We start from the raw sequence: 17,459 nt of genomic DNA, 5'->3' as shown, positions 1-17,459 counted from the left end.
TTCCTCTTCCTCACTGCTGTCTGACTGCATCCATCTGACTCTGATATGAAGCAGAAACTCAGAGCCAATCAGAGGAGGAGCAGCAGATGATGGAAAGGAGGATTTCAGTTGATGTTCAGATGAATGATGTGTGTTTTCTCTGCAGGTGAAGGTAGAAAGTGTGTGTGAGCTGATGTGAATCCAGCATCATGGATCAGGACAGAGAGGAGGGAGTCCCTCCCTCTAAAACCACTCAGAGGTGAGATGTCCATCTCTAACTGTCCATGACTCTTCTCCATGTCAGAGATCACAACTCACATCACCAAACATCTGGATTCACAGGAACCAGCCTGGACCAGGACTTGGACCCAGACCTAAACGTAGGCGTAGACTTAAATCTGGAACGGGACCTGGACCCAGCTATTTGTCCTTTAAGAGTGACCGGTCGATGGAACATCCTCCTAATTTTAAATCAGAGCCACAGAGGTGAGATGTCCATCTCTAACTGTCCATGACTCTTCTCCATGTCAGAGATCACAACTCACATCACCAAACATCTGGATTCACAGGAACCAGCCTGGACCTGGACCCAATTGTGTCTCCATGAAGAGCGACTGGTCGATGGTTCAACCTCCTGATTTCAGATCAGACCAGCAGTGAGTATCAGAGTCCAGTGGAGGTTGGATCAGGTTTCAGATGAAAACCAGTTTCAGGTTCATCATTTCTGGACGTCTCTGCTGAGACGAATCTGCAGCATCATGATCGTCATGTGATAGATTTGATTTGTCTTCCAGATTCTTCTACAAACTAAATGTTGAACAATTTCAGAATTCAGCTGTAAAATCATTAAACCATCTTTATTCACAGGAAGCAACCTGGACCTGGACCTGGACACAGCTGTTTGTCCTTTGGGAGCGACTGGTCGATGGAAATGGAACTTTCTCGCCCTGATTTTAAATCAGAGCCACAGAGGTGAGCTGTGTGAAATTGTTGCATCAGTTTAGTTTTATTCTATCTTGTGTTTCAACTCTACAATAATAATAATAACTAGAAAATTTCAAAGAAATTTTGATGGGTGCCAATGCGCCGGTCGCCCCGCCGCCCCCTGGTGTGCCGGCCGCGCGGCCGCCGCGAGGGAGCCAGCCGGCGCGAGGGAGACGGCGCGAGACGGAGGCAAACCCGCCGGTGAATGCGATGCCGTTAAATATTCCCGTACGGCCACTAGGTGGCGCCGCAGTCGCCGCGCGTGCACGAGCGTGCTCGGATCGGGTGTCAGATGAAAACTGCCAAACATCAGCGTGATCGGAAAATCTGCAGAAATCAGGCGGCCACTAGGTGGCGCTGTAGTCATTGTTCATGTGCAGAAATGTTTAGATAGGGACTTTCAATAAAACTGGCAAGTTTCAAGTTCTTTGGTCAACCCAGTCCAGAGTTAGAGTCACTTCCTGTTTTTGTGGGGGGGGGGATATCTAGATGTGTACAGGATGAAAAGTGACAGAGAAAATTAAAAGTTTAATCTTTGCATGATTGCAAAATCTGCAGATTGACAGGTATGAAAGGGCTAAACAGTAGCTCTTTGCAATGACAGCAGCTGAGAGTGCTGCCATGGCAACCATGCCCCCACCCTTTCCCCCATAGCAGCAGACAGGCAGGCTCAGGTTACACATACACACACATGGCACTGTGAAGTCACTGTGTGCAAGCCTCCGAACTTCTTGCTGCTGAAAGCAAACCGTAATACATATGAAAATAATTCTTTCACCGTTAGGTGCAGAAGGCTTTGAGGGACACGAGGATATAAGTCTTGTCACTGTACTGCAAACAGAACTTAAATGGCAGCAGTTTTAAAACATGGTTCCATCAATGGGGATTCTGAGTGGGGAGAAAAGACTTTGTGTCTTTCTGAGCCTCATAGCTCCAAATCTGTACGTCCTAGCCCAAAATGAGCTCCTGATAAATTGAAGCCAACAAAAAAACCTACGTTTTGATGTAAAAATTGTGTCTGTAGAGCAAAAACTCTGGCCGTGAGAGAACTTTGTTTAAGCATGTCTTTTTGAAGCAAAAGCTAGAGGGAGGCAGAGGGAGAGGATTTTGGCACTTTTTGCTAAAACTTCAACAGTGATTGTGAACAAACTGTAAGAGACATGAAAATGCCCTTCGGGCCAGTGATAGGTTTATCTTTCGTGACCCGTTTAAACTTTGAATGGTGTTTCTAGGTGAAGATATGGCTGAGCTGTAGGCTTCCAAAGTGACCTATGTTTTTCGGGCTGCTCAGAGCCAAATCCCATTCATTCCTATGGGAAAACAGGTCTCCAAAAAATCGCGGTTTATTGCGATTTACTCGAGAACCGCCAAACTTTTGTACGAGAAAAGTCATACCACACATGTCCCGTTCGAGACGCACAGATTGATGTAACTTTTGTGGGGGTAGAGTGAAAGCTGTAGGAGGAGATAGCCGCCAAAGTTTTGAGCGGAGAAAAAAAGGCAATAGCAATATGTTGCCAATGCCTTACAGCATTGGCACCCATAATAATAATTGTGGGAGCCATAAATATTAACAATGTTAAATGTTGTATTTTCTGTTTATTGGGTTGTTTTGTATTAGTTTATTACAGTGATTATGGTTTGGGTTGGTCACTTGGTTATGGGCGGTGGTTCTCTAGTTTAATGAAGACACCTGTGATGTGTGTGTGTTTGGTCTGGTAGAGAGAGGGTGTGTGGGTCGCCGTATTCTTTGTTGACCGCCACCTTAGTTAATCGCTGTGATTTATTTCTTTGCCTTTGGATTAAGTTAGTACACGTTGTATTAAGCTAAATTTATTCTTTTTCATTAAAGTTATAAAACGTATAATTTTGGATCTCAGCGGATTTTTTAATGTGCGCGTCGGGCACAGAGGAAAGGCCCAACTTCAGCCTCTCGGTAACTTTTTTTTTGTGGTTTTTGAAGTCATCGCAATAATTATTATTATTAAGGACATCCTCAGTATTTAAGGTGAAATATCCAGATGAAGCTCTAATAATAAACATGTGAGTTTTATTAAATATTTCTTGTGAGCTGAGAATAATCAGGAGGATTCTGTCTCAGTGCAGGAAACATAGAATCTCCATAATTCAACTTTCTCATCTGTGGAACGTAGAAGCAGACGAGAGTCTTTCCTCCTCTGGAAAAAGGAAACAGATTCTGGACGTTTTCCAGAAGTTCAGGAGATTCTCTGAACCTCAGTTACTAAGTGACCTGCAGTCAGTTTGGCTCCTCACAAACACACCAAACCTTTTCTTAGTGGAAAACTCCAACATCAGACACATTTATACTGGGAGCTGGCCAGTCTAACCAGTCTCATCCAAGCACACACTGGCTGTGGCTGCCTTGCTCCAGGGCACCTCAGCACAGAGCTTCATGAAGGTGTTGGTGAGAGCTTCCTAAAAGCTGAAAGCAGCTTCTCCATGTGACAGAATGTGATGTGATTCTTCCTGATTCCTCCACAGAGTGGACCAGCAGAGCTCAGAGCTTCCCAGTGGTCAGTCTGCCCAGCAGCATCAAACACAGCTGGACTCCATATTTATGGTCTGTACATGTACAACAACTACTTTTCCATCTCTTCTGTCCACATCATCTCCATGCTGACCTTTGTAGACCAGTGGATTGTCAGTGTGTCCAACATGGATCTGATGTTTGGCTCCATGATTTCAGTCTGATTGTGTCCTTCATATCGTTTCTCTTCCAGCAACGTAAACTAAAATGTGGTCTGAAGAAGAAGTTCCAGTGTGTGTTGGAGGGGATTGCTGAAGCAGGAAACTCAACTGGTCTGAACCAGATCTACACAGAGCTCTACATCACAGAGGGAGGGACTGCAGTGGTCAATGATGAACATGAGGTCAGACAGATTGAAACAGCATCCAGGAAACCACACAGACCAGAAACAACCATCAGACAAGAAGACATCTTTAAACTCCCACCTGGAAGAGATGAACCAATCAGAACAGTGATGACAAAGGGAGTGGCTGGCATTGGGAAAACTGTCTTAACACAGAAGTTCACTCTGGACTGGGCTGAAGACAAAGCCAACCAGGACATCCAGTTGACATTTCCACTGACTTTCAGAGAGCTGAATGTGCTGAAAGAGGAAAAGTTCAGCTTGGTGGAACTTGTTCATCACTTCTTTACTGAAACCAAAGAAGCAGGAATCTGCAGCTTTGAAGAGTTCCAGGTTGTCTTCATCTTGGACGGTCTGGATGAGAGTCGGATTCCTCTGGACTTCCACAACAATGAGACCCTGACTGATGTTACAGAGTCCACCTCAGTGGATGTGCTGCTGACTAACCTCATCAGGGGGAAACTGTTTCCCTCTGCTCGCCTCTGGATAACCACACGACCTGCAGCAGCCAATCAGATCCCTCCTGACTGTGTTGGCATGGTGACAGAGGTCAGAGGGTTCACTGACCCACAGAAGGAGGAGTACTTCAGGAAGAGGTTCAGAGATGAGGAGCAGGCCAGCAGGATCATCTCCCACATGAAGACATCACGAAGCCTCCACATCATGTGCCACATCCCAGTCTTCTGCTGGATCACTGCTACAGTTCTGGAGGATGTGCTGGAAACCAGAGAGGGAGGAGAGCTGCCCAAGACCCTGACTGAGATGTACATCCACTTCTTGGTGGTCCAGACCAAAGTCAAGAAGGTCAAGTATGATGGAGGAGCTGAGACAGATCCACACTGGAGTCCAGAGAGCAGGAAGATGATTGAGTCTTTGGGAAAACTGGCTTTTGATGAGCTGCAGAAAGGAAACCTGATCTTCTATGAATCAGACCTGACAGAGTGTGGCATCGATATCACAGCAGCCTCAGTTTACTCAGGAGTGTTCACACAGATCTTTAAAGAGGAGAGAGGACTGTACCAGGAGAAGGTGTTCAGCTTCATCCATCTGAGTGTTCAGGAGTTTCTGGCTGCTCTTCATTTCCGTCTGACCTTCATCAACTCTGGAATCAACCTGTTTGAAAAACAAAAAAAACTTTCTAAGAGGCCCACAAAGTTGAAAAAACCAGATTCAAAACGTCTCCATCAGAGAGCTGTGGACGAGACCTTACAGAGTCCAAATGGACACCTGGACTTGTTTCTCCGCTTCCTCCTGGGTCTTTCACTGCAGACCAATCAGAGTCTCCTACGAGGCCTGATGACACAGACAGGAAGTAGCTCACTGACCAATCAGGAAACAGTCCAGTACATCAAGATGAAGATCAGTGAGAATGTGTCTGCAGAGAGAAGCATCAATCTGTTCCACTGTCTGAATGAACTGAATGATCGTTCTCTAGAGGAGGAGATCCATCAGTTCCTGAGATCAGGACGTCTCTCCACAGATGAACTGTCTCCTGCTCAGTGGTCAGCTCTGGCCTTCATCTTACTGTCATCAGAAGAAGATCTGGAGGTGTTTGACCTGCAGAAATTCTCTCCTTCAGAGGAGGTTCTTCTGAGGCTGCTGCCAGTGGTCAAAGCCTCCAGCAAAGCTCTGTAAGTACATATATAGCAGGATGTGGAGAAATATACTGCTGCTGGTATAAGGGTACATCATGGGACAGATTATTACTTGTCTTATTATTTCCTCTTCAGACTGAGCAGCTGTTCCCTCTCAGATGAAGGATGTTCAGCTCTGTCCTCAGCTCTCAGCTCTCCGTCCTCCAGACTGAAGGACCTGGACCTGAGAATCCAGGACTCAGGACTGAAGGAGCTGTGTGATGGACTGGAAAACTGCAAACTGGAAACTCTCAGGTCAGGTTTCTCTGCTGCTCTCACATGTTTTTCCTCTGTTTCAGCTTCAAACATCTCTGTGATGGAATAATCTGCAATGTTTTCTAAACTACTTGTATTACCTCCATGACAACTGATGTGAAATGTGAGACATTTGTACACAATCCACTATTACCTTTCACACCACGTGTTAGATATTAAAGCTGTTTGCAGAAACAAATAATTCCATATTAATTCTCCTAAGAGTTCACGCTCAGAAATAAAAACAGGATTTCCAAGAAAAAGGGAGATGGTATTAATAAGAACCTCAACCACTAAAATATGTTCTGTTGTTGTGAAACAAAACTTAGATGTTATAAAATCCATCCAGCTAAATAAGATGGACAGTCTGCTGTCAGCATGAACCAGTCAGTAAAAGAAAATGTGAGAAGTAGCTTCGGTCCTTCATTCTAAGACCCAGCAGAGCGGGACGCAGACTGGAGGCTGGAGGTCTAGAAGTGATGCAACACTTAGGAAACACACAAGAGGTGGATTTCCTGTATTTCCCACAACTCCTTGTCCAGCTGGTTAATAGTGGTGATGGTGTCCCTCTGCACCTACAAGACTTGCTCTGAGGACATGGCTGCTGCGGTGCTGGGTGGAGTCTCTGGCCTCACCCTCTCCAACCACAGCTGGAGCACCACCCACCCAGCTGGAACATCAGTGACTAGAAAGAAATATTATTTAACACTAAATAAACTGCTACCAATCTCAAATGTATCTGTACATATTTATTTTATACGTTAAAGACTAAACTACCGGCATCATTACTGTCATTTAGCAGACGCTTCTCACCAAAGCGACTTACCGTGGGCTGTAGCGTTAGGGTGGAGTTAATATTCACCCCTGTGGGGTTCAAACTTTGGTCTCCCGCATGGCAGACGGATGCCCTGCCGGCTGTGACATCCAGCTGCACCATCTTCCTCTCTGTTTTGTCTTCCCTTTGACACGGCGTTGACAGCATTTCCACCTGCTGCCCTCCTCCACCTTTCTGACACTGTTTATGACCACGCCGCCCCTACCAGATAAAACCTGTTCTAGTTTTTCAACGTGGTCCATCAGGATCTCAGTCTGACTTTCCAAAGAAATCCTCCTCTTCCATCTTTTCCCTCCTGAGCCATCATGGAAATGATGTGATGAAAATGTATTACAGGCGTTCACCTGACCTTTTATAGCCACCATGTGGGCGGAGCAAGGCGCTCCCTCACCTGCACCAACGTTAGAGTTGATCGTGATTTATAAACGGAAACAGGCGTGGGACGTTTGTCCGCATGCTTTTATAAATCTTTTATAAATCTTTTATAAAAGTTTTGTGCTGCATTTCCTTGTTTCCCTGCGGACGCCGCCTGTAGTCTGCTTTGCTACGCTCAGGTTTATAAATGAGGCCCCAGATCTTCTGCAGGTTTATTGCTCTGCCACAAATAACATCCACAGACTGAGAAGAGATTTAAAGATGTGTGAAATACATGTAGAAATGGTTTGTCAGACTTTCATGTAATTATCAGTCCACACAGGTCTTTGCTGTAAAACCAGCTCTACCTTTAACACTTTCATTTCACGGTGAACTGAAGATGTAGACGCTGTTATTAATTAGATTAAACATGTTTGTGGATAGTGAGATATTTGTAGCTGATGGGAGATATTTGCACAATCTCTCCTATAAATGTTAGAAAGTCAGATAAAACTTGTGGATAGAGAACTAACAATGAAACTAGATTGTGTATCTCCACTTTTCAAAGCTCCCCATTAGAAGTTCAGCAGATATTCTGCCTGTACAGAGCAAATTCTGGATTTGTTATTTTGAGGAATGTATTTTAGTTGTTCATAAACATTAAATGTAACATAAGTTTAATACAAATATTATTCATTTTGTTAAATTCATTCTCTTTAGATTCAGTGAATGTTTCCTCTCAGATGAAGTTCAGCTCTGTCCTCAGTTCTCAGCTTCCAGTCCTCCAGGCTGATAAAACTGGACCTGAGTATAAAAAAATATTTGACTATATTTGGTAGCAGATGTAGCAGCCATTTGCTAAGAGTCAGTGAATTCTGGGCTCCATGTATCACTCGGATCCTGACATTGACTTAGAGACCTCACGGATTCTGCAGCTCTGTTTGAGACGTCACTTTTTGTAATAAACCTTTTTTATTCATCAACTTGACATCTGGAGCTTTTTTTTTTTATCTCCCTCTTTCTCTCCAGGCTGAGTGTGTGTGGTCTCTCGGAGAAGAACTACGGACCTCTGTCCTCAGTTCTCAGCTTCCAGTCCCCCAGTCTGCCCAAACTGGACTTAAGTTACAGCGACCTGCAGGACTCGGGACTAAAGAAGCTGTGTGATGGATTGAAGAGTCCAAACTGCAAACTGGAAACTCTCAGGTCAGGATTCATCAAATTCATATATAATGTTAAAGGGATGGAAGGTTTATTTCTCCAAAAGGAGGGCAGGTAGAAAAAGTGTGAGAACCACTGAGTTATAGCTGCTGTTAGAATGAGTTTATAGTTGTAGTTTCTATTTTCACCAGCACCAGTTCTTCTGCACTGATGCCAGTGAAAACAGACTTCAGCCGAGAGAGAGCTGAATGAAGAGATGAAGAGTGGTTAAAGCTTCATTTCATGTCAATTATTGATTCTGGAAGGTATCCACACCCACGAGGAGGTTTCTGAGTTGCCGGACATCACCGTGTTATTGTGTTTTTGTGGAGAGAAAACTCCGGTGAGTGATAACAGTTAGCGCAGGGATAGCCAACGTCGGTCCTCGAGGGCACCAATCCGACAGGTTTTCCAGATTTCTCTGCTCCAGCAGAGTGACTGAATAGAAGTCATCCCCAAATTAAAAGTTTTTAAAGATTGTAAAATGAATTGATGCTCCACCGTTTCAAAGGCCTTATAAAAGTCTAGAAATAACATAAAACCGTTATCATTTACTATTTCTGGATCAAGAACGTTCAGCACAAGCCTGTTATTGTTTATTATGTGTCTTCTGGACATAAAGCCTGACTGGTTAATAAATGATTCCACAAAGCCAAATGTTTACCATGTGGAAATGAGAAATGACCAGTTAACTCTATCGAATGTCTTTTCTGTGTCTAGTGTGACTATAATGGTTTTGGATTGTTGTGATATTGAGCGGTCTATAAGGTTAAAAAGTCTACGTGTGTTGTTGGATGAGTGTGTGCCTTTAATGAAACTGGTTTGATCAGGGTGAATGATAGGTGAGATTATATTTTCAGCTCTATGAGCCAGTTTGTGATGATTTTAAGTCTACATTAAGGAGAGATGTAGGACGATAGCTAGCTGGTCATGTTGGATCTTTGTTGGGTTTTAAAATGAATGAGATTGTAGCTTTATTCATGTTTTCTGGTATATTGGAATTATGTTGTATTTCAGACATGACTCAGCAAACTAGGGGTGCTAGAATGAGCAGAAATGTTGTAGAAGTCAGCAGGAAAGCCGTCGGGTCCTGGTGCTTTGTTATTAGGCAGATGTTTAAGAGCAGTGTAAAGTTCTTCATCTGTTATTGGTGAGTCCAACATGTTAACTTGGTCTTCATTTAACTGTGGTAGGTTGATGTTGTTTAGAAATAACTTCATTCTTTCCTCATCTGTTTTCCCAGATGAGTTTAAGTTTGCATAGAATTCTTTAAACATGTTATTAATCTCTTCGGGTATCTGGGTCGGCTTTCCTGTTGAGTCCTTAATGTTGGGGATGGTTGTTTTTTCCTGCTTTTGTTTGAGCTGATTTGCTAATAGTTCACCACATCTGCTGTCACGATGAAAATGTTCTTTCCAGGCTGGAAATGAAACGTACAAAGCTGCTGCTGGTTGATCCCGCGCTGGCTTACCGTCAGATATTAATGTTTATTAATGAAGAGTGTGGACAAACATATCTAAAAAGTTAAGTGTTGTAACATCCTAATTAAAGAAACAAATTACACTTGATAAAATTAAACTTTAAAAACAAAGAAAATATTGACCGAAGAATTTAAATTATTTTTTTTTTTCTTTTTTTTTCTTTTTTTTTTTTTTTTTTTTTTGCTGTTCTAAACATTTTTAGGCTGTCTTTTCATCATTTTTTGCCTTTCTCACTACAACCCTCTCCACTGTAGCATCCTTTTTTAGGAGCCATATGTCATCCATCCATCCATCCATCCATTTTCTTCCGCTTATCCGGAGTCGGGTCGCGGGGGCAGCTGCCTAAGCAGGGAAACCCAGACTTCCCTCTCCCCGGCCACATTCACCTGCTCATCCGGAGGGATCCCGAGGCGTTCCCAGGCCAGCCGAGAGATGTAGTCCGTCCAGCTTGTCCTAGGTCTGCTCCTGGGCCTCTTTCCGGTGGGACGTGCCCAGAACACCTCACCAGGGAGGTGTCCAGGAGGCATCCTAACCAGATGCCCGAGCCACCTCATCTGGCTCCTCTTGATGTGGAGGAGCAGTGGCTCTACTCTGAGCCCCTCCTGGATCACTGAACTTCTCACCCTATCTCTAAGGGAGAGCCCGGCCACCCTGCAGAGGAAACTCATTTCGGCCGCTTGTATTCGCGATCTTGTTCTTTCGGTCATTACCCACAGCTCATGACCATAGGTGAGGATAGGAACGTAGATCGACTGGTAAATCGAGAGCTTTGCCTTTTGGCTCAGCTCCCTCTTCACCACGACAGACCAATGCAGAGTCCGCATCACTGCAGACGCCACACCGATCCGCCTGTCAATCTTCCGCTCCATCCTTCCCTTACTCGTGAACAAGACCCCGAGATACGTGAACTCCTCCACTTGGGGCAGAACCCTATCGCAGACCCGGAGAGAGCACTCCACCCTTTTCTGGCTGAGGACCATGGTCTCGGACTTGGAGGTGCTGATTCTCATCCCAGCTGCTTCACACTCGGCTGTGAATCGCTCCAGTGAGAGCTAAAGATCATGGCCTGATGAAGCCAACAGAACCACATTATCCGCAAAGAGCAGAGACCCAATCCTGAGGCCACTGAACCAGATCCCCTCCACACCTCGGCTGCGCCTAGAAATTCTGTCCATAAAAGTTATGAACAGAATCGGTGACAGAGGACAGCCTTGGTGGAGTCCAACCTGCACTGGAAATGATTATGATTTACTGCCGGGCAATGCGGACCAAGCTCTGACACCGGTCGTACAGGGACCGGACAGCTCGTACAAGCGAGTCCGACACTCCATACTCCCGGAGTACCCCCCACAGGAGTCCCCGGGGAACATGGTTGAATGCCTTCTCCAAATCCACAAAACTCATGTAGATTGGTTGGGCAAACTCCCATGCCCCCTCAAAGACCCCAAAGAGGGTGTAGAGCTGGTCCACTGTTCCACGACCGGGATGAAAACCACACTGCTCCTCCTCAATCCGAGGTTCGACTATTCGAAGGACCCTCCTCTCAAGCACCCCTGAATAGGCCTTACCAGGGAGGCTGAGGAGTGTGATCCCCCTATAGTTGGAGCACACCCTCCGGTCCCCCTTTTTAAAGAGGGGGACCACCACCCCAGTCTGCCAGTTCAGGGGGACTGTCCCCGATGTCCATGCGATGCTGCAGAGGCGTGTCAACCAAGACAGCCCTACAGCATCCAGAGATTTAAGGAACTCTGGGCGGACCTCATCCACCCCGGGGCCTTGCCACCAAGGAGTTTTTTAACCACCTCAGCAACCTCAGCCCCAGATAGGCAAGCCAGCACCAGCTACCCCAGACTCTGCTTCCTCATCAGAAGACGTGTTGGTGGGATTGAGGAGGTCTTCGAAGTATTCCCTCCACCGCCTCACAACGTCCCAAGTCGAGGTCAGCAGCCCCCCATTCCCACTGTACACAGTGTTGACGGAGCACTGCTTTCACCTCCTGAGCCGCCGGATGGTGGACCAGAATCTCCTCGAAGCCATCCGGAAGTCATTCTCCATGGCCTCTCCAAACTCCTCCCATGCCCGAGCTTTTGCCTTAGCGACCGCCGAAGCTGCGATCCGCTTAGCTCGCTAATACCCATCAGCTGCCTCTGGAGTCCCACAGGCCAAAAAGACCCGATAGGACTCCTCCTTCAGCTTGACGGCATCCCTTACTGCCGTGTCCACCAACGAGTTCGGTGGTTACCGCTACGACAGGCACCGATGACCTTACGGCCACAGCTGCGGCTGGCCGCCTCGACAATAGAGGCACAGAACACAGCCCATTCGGACTCAATGTCCCCCGTCTCACCTGGGACATGCTTGAAGCTCAGCCGGAGATGGGAGTTGACACTTTTTCTGACAGGGGACTCTGCCAGACGTTCCGAGCAGACCCTCACAACACGCTTGGGTCTGCCAGGCCTGACCGGCATCCTCCCCCACCATCTGAGCCAACTCACCACCTGGTGGGGATCAGTTGACAGCTCCACCCCTCTCTTCACCCGAGTGTCCAGGACATGCGGCCGCAAGTCAGGCGACACGACTACAAAGTCGATCATCGAACTGCGGCCTAGAGTGTCCTGGTGGCCACATGTGGACACTCTTATGTCTGAACAAAGTGTTCGTTATGGACAATCCATGACGAGCACAGAAGTCCAACAACAAAACACCACTCAGATTTAGATTAGGGGGGCCGTTCCTCCCAATCACGCCCCTCCAGGTCTCGCTGACATTGCCCACTTGAGCATTGAAGTCCCCCAGCAGAACGAGGGAGTCCCCGGAAGGAGTGCTCTCCAACACCCCCCCCCCCAAGGACTCCAAAAAGGGTGGGTACTCTGAATTGCTATTTGGTGCATAACCACAAACAACAGTCAGGACCTGTCCCCCCACCCCAAGGCGGAGGGAGGCTACCCTTTCGTCCACCGGGGTAAACCCCAACGTACAGGCGCCAAGTTCGGGGGCAATGAGCATGCCCACACCTGCTCGGCGCCTCTCACCGGGAGCAACTCCAGAATGAAAGAGGGTCCAGCCCCTCTCGAGGGCAGTGGTTCCAGAGCCCAAGCCATGCGTCAAGGTGAGTCCAACTATGTCTAGCCGGAACCGCTCAACCTCGCACACCAGCTCAGGCTCCTTCCCCGCCAGAGAGGTGACATTGCAAGTCCCTAGAGCTAGCTTTTGCAGCCGAGGATCAGACTGCCAGGTTCCCTGCCTCTGGCAGCTGTCCAGCTCACAATGCACCCGACCCCTATGGCCTCTGCTGCAGGTGGTGAGCCCATGGGAGGGGAGGCCCATGTCTCCCTTTCGGGCTGAGCCCGACCGGGCCCCATGGGCAAAGGCCCGGCCACCATGCACTCGCCTCCAGGCCTGGCTCCAGAGGGGGGCCTCGGTGACCCACGTCCGGGCAAGGTAAACCTTGGTCCTTGTTTGAGCCATATGTCAGGTTATTTATTTTTCCCATAAAATGTGTGTGTGCACATGCGTGGTGACATCACTGGTGATTGTGGGTGTGTTATCGTCATTAATGGGTACGCTCACCTGTGTCTGGTTTGGGCCCGGAGCATGGGGGCACGATGAGCTTAGGGAGATATTTTCTATTAACTGTCATATAAATGAACCGTTTGATATATCCTTGCACAACTTGAAGCTCATCAGTTGAAGTAAGTGCTTGTTTCTTACTATTGTAACATGGATAAAGAAAAATAAAACATCATGGCAAGTGCACTGGTTTAGCGTGACGCGTCTTTGATTCACATCCTCTTGTCTTATCCTGCCGCGGTGATTGGGTTCAAATTTAAGCTGGTGTGCTGCAATATTTTCTCAATAGAAAGTAATTATTTGTCAACAGAAAATAATTTTGTCAAGAGAAAAATGTCAACTACTAACTTATCCGTCAACGGAGATTATTCTGTTATTTTGTTAACAAAAAGCATCTTGTTAACAGAAGACATTAGCCTACTTGTTGAAGCTCAGATTTATTGGTATTATCGGTACAACCCTGGATGTTTGAGTTTGCTTTTAAAGTTGTGAGAGGTAGACGTGAACGTGCATTGAAGTCTCGTAAAGCCCATTCATTCACAATTTGCTGCTGTTTGTTTGTTGTCGTAGCCGTTGCTATAACACAACACACACACAGTGTGTTTGAGAACATTTATGGTTGTTTTTTAATTAAGGATGTATTTGTTTCCCCTGTTAGGCTCAGCGGTATTTTCACATAAGTTGATTGTACTGGTTTGTTTATTTTGGGATTATTTTTTGAGTGTTTTTGTTTGTGTGCCAAGCGGCTGAAGCGTTGCGCTTGGGAATGTTGCCATAGTTCTGGTTCTAAGACGGTCAGTCTGGTTCGAGGCTATCAGTATTTGTGTACATAAATACCCACCGCTAGTACACACAGAAGACTAGGGTTGAGTTTAGTATAGTCCCGGAGAATAGGTAGAGGGGAATTAAACAAAAATAACGCACTGTATATGTGGAAACATAAGTGATAAATAAATAGATAAATAAATAAAGTCTGTGTATAGTCGCAGCTATTTTTGTGGTTACTGGATATTTTGTGAATGAAAAGTACAGTTAAATTAAATACTTGGGAAGAGAGAAACAAAACTTACAGCTAAAGCTTTTGAAAATAAAGTTGAAAGGTTCCAAGGAAAACGTCAAGCAAAGGTAAAAAGGATCAAAAGGTGCAATAAGAGAAATTACAGATCTTATGCAAAGTGCTGATAATGTTGGAAAAATACAGTCATGTCTTGAAAATATATCAAGCCTGTATCATGAGGCAGATCATCTTCATGCTATGGAAGTTCCTATGCTTCCTCTTGAAGAACAAGAAAAGTAAAATACGTGGTTTGATAGTGTTAAATAACATAAAATAGCTTTTGTGGCTGAAACAAAGACATGGTTGTTGGAGGTGACAAAAGAACCTGTTGCAGTGGGTGCTGTTGGTTCATCATGTCAAAGATCCAATATTTCCAATGATAAAGAGGAATGATGTTGAGTAATATTGAAAATGTAATAGATGACATTAGACCAGATGACAGCGTTTTGTAATGTGTGTAGTAGAACAAAGAGACGTAGTACAGTGGTAAGCAAGTCCACTTCCTCCACAACATCATCAGCTCGATTAAAGACTGACAGCCGCTCTTTAGGCTCATCAGAGACTGCTGAAAGAAAAGCATGTTTTAGAGGAGCAGCAGGAGTTGCTGCGGAGAAAGAAGGAGGAGCTAGATTTAGACATGGAACTGGCTGCTTCTATGGCTAAAGTGAGTGTGTTAAAGGCGTATGAAGGTTCTTGTGTGTCATGTTTCTGCAGACGGGATGAACAGCTAACTGAAAAGAAGAAAGAGAACACAGTTGAATGCTAATGCTTCAACATTTTGTGCCTGAGTTTAACACACAACCATTGGCTGCAGAGGCTGTAGATGATGTCCTTTCTCTCAGTTATGCTGCTGTGAAACCAAAGATAAATAATAATGTTGGGCTTCCCGCTGCTGTGACTGGGGCCGGTCTACCTATAACATCAAATGGTGCTTTACATCAAACAGCTACACATAGTTCTCCTGACTCATCTGTATCTGCATTAGAGAGCAACACAGATCAACGTTTCCTCACAGTTCTGGAAAAGCAGAATGAAATAACATCTTTATTGGTTGAACAGCAGTCTCTTTTTCTTTTACCTAAACGAGATCTACAGGTTTTTGATGGTGATCCACTGCAATACCAAACATTCATAAGAGCTTTTGAACATAACATCTTTTTTGGAGATGTCCAAGATGAACCTGGAATGAGGAGAAAAGAACTGAAAATGGTAAAGTCTCAAATTGGTTCAAAAAATAGAAGCAGTAGTTTTGCCACAACTGTAACATCTGTTCAGAAGAGAGTGGAACCTGTAAATAAAGGAGAGAAGAACTCGTTAGTTTGTTTTGTGGAGATGGTCATTCTTTGGATATTTGCCTTCTTTTGGATAAAAGGACACAAGAAGAGAAGATGTCTTTTTTGAAGGAGAATGGGACGTGTTTTGGTTGTCTGTGTACAGGAGTAAAGATTACAGAAAATGTCTGACGCATGTTCTCCATCTCTGCGTGGGTTTTCTCCAGCCAGTGTTGTTTTTGGCAGGCAGTCTTAGAAAAACATGAGCGTGACCTCTCTCAGCTTCCGTAGGATTATTCTGTATTTTATTTCTCTTGATAGAAACCACAGACTTACAGATATACATGTGTTTATACGTAGAATGTGACTCAGCAACAATAAAGCGTGGCATAAGGAGAGTGTGTTGGACTGGTGCTGTATACCTCATCTCTTCTGACTGGACCATCTGTGGAGGCTGCACATATATAAATCAGTGTCTAATACTCATCTCTGAGGTCACAGGTTGGTCCTTCCGAACTGAAATTATTTTACCAACACCTCTTTTACCAGTTAAACACATGTAAAATGAAACAGTCAACAAACAGTAAGAACACTATGAAACAGGTAAAACACTGTGGAGTTACACCTGATTTTCTCTACAGGGGTTCTTTGAGTCGACGTTCAACATGAGTGCTGATTCAGTCTTTTCATGTCTTACATTTTCTCTGTAACTTTCTCTCCAGACTGAGTGCGTGTGGTCTCTCAGAGACAAGCTATGGACCTCTGTCCTCAGTCCTCAGCTCCCAGTCCTCCAGTCTGACAGAACTGGACCTGAGTAACAACGACCTGCAGGACTCAGGACTGAAGAAGCTGTGTGGTGGACTGAAGAGTCCAGACTGCAAACTGGAAACTCTCAGGTCAGGATTCATCAAACTAAAAGTTTACAAGAGTTTTTATTCATGAGTAACAAACTTGTGGAAGCTGTTGTATGAATGCTGTATGAATATCATATGTTTGTGTGTCTCTGATTTAGGTCTCTTACACCACAACTTTTTTCTTCAAAGTCCATGTGTGTACAGGTTGCTGCTAAACTAGTAGAACATGCAACAGTGCACATGACAGTTAAAGCTAAACCCATCTTCAGTCTCGTTTTTATTTCCATTTTTATGTTTTAAAATAAAGAAAAACATTCAACTTGTATAAAAAGAGAATAGACAGACTTTCTTCTAAGGGATGTAGATATTTGTGGGAAATGATGTAAAGTAAAAAGAAAAAAGTCCATAGTTTCCAACCTAATGACAAGAATATTTTAGCCACGTATTTAGAGGCATTGTGGAAGGTCCAGAGAGCCACTTGCAGCTCCAGAGTCGCAGGTTGGACACCCCTGATGTCGTGTTAGTAAACCAAAATTTACTGCATTTTCTTTTTATCAAATCAAAATGTATTTATTTGGTAGGGACAAGTATGTTTCATGAGTCATGTCACACACGACAGCATTTTAGCCAAGGCTAATTCTCAATGCCCGTCCCTAGTTAGGCTTTTACACAAAACACAGACAACAGTGACTATACACACTACAATACAAAACAATAAAACATCACAAATACAACATGGGGCGTTCACCCCTCAATAAAAGACTATAAAAAAATAAAACAATGTCTTCAGTTATCAGCACATACAACAATCCCACCCATTTAACACCCACACAGGAAATTACAGTATTTAAAAATTAGTACAGTCCTGGTTTGTCTTTAGCCAGTTCTTAAGCCTGGAAGTAAATCTTTTAGCGTCAGGTTTGGTCTTAATGTCAGATGGTAGTGAGTTCCAGAGCTTAGAGCTCTTAACAGAGAACGCTGTCTGTCCAAAGCTAGTCCTGCAGTACGGGATTTTACAGTTGTGATTTGTGGCACTTCTGGTGAATCTGTTGCTGTTTTGTCTCTCAATAAATGTACTTAAGGTGCGAAACAATTAA

At 44.8% G+C, this 17,459-nt stretch overlaps 1 pseudogene; it reads left to right on the top strand.

The window, feature by feature from the left end:
* Window positions 1-4,435: 4,435 nt before the first annotated feature.
* On the top strand, window positions 4,436-16,458 carry LOC121655200 (annotated as a pseudogene).
* The last annotated feature ends 1,001 nt before the right edge of the window (window positions 16,459-17,459 follow it).

Source organism: Melanotaenia boesemani, chromosome 2, assembly GCF_017639745.1.
Source record: "Melanotaenia boesemani isolate fMelBoe1 chromosome 2, fMelBoe1.pri, whole genome shotgun sequence".
NCBI lineage: Eukaryota > Metazoa > Chordata > Actinopteri > Atheriniformes > Melanotaeniidae > Melanotaenia > Melanotaenia boesemani.
The sequence above is the reverse complement of the archived record's forward strand: the minus strand, read 5'-3'. Positions and strand labels throughout refer to the sequence as shown.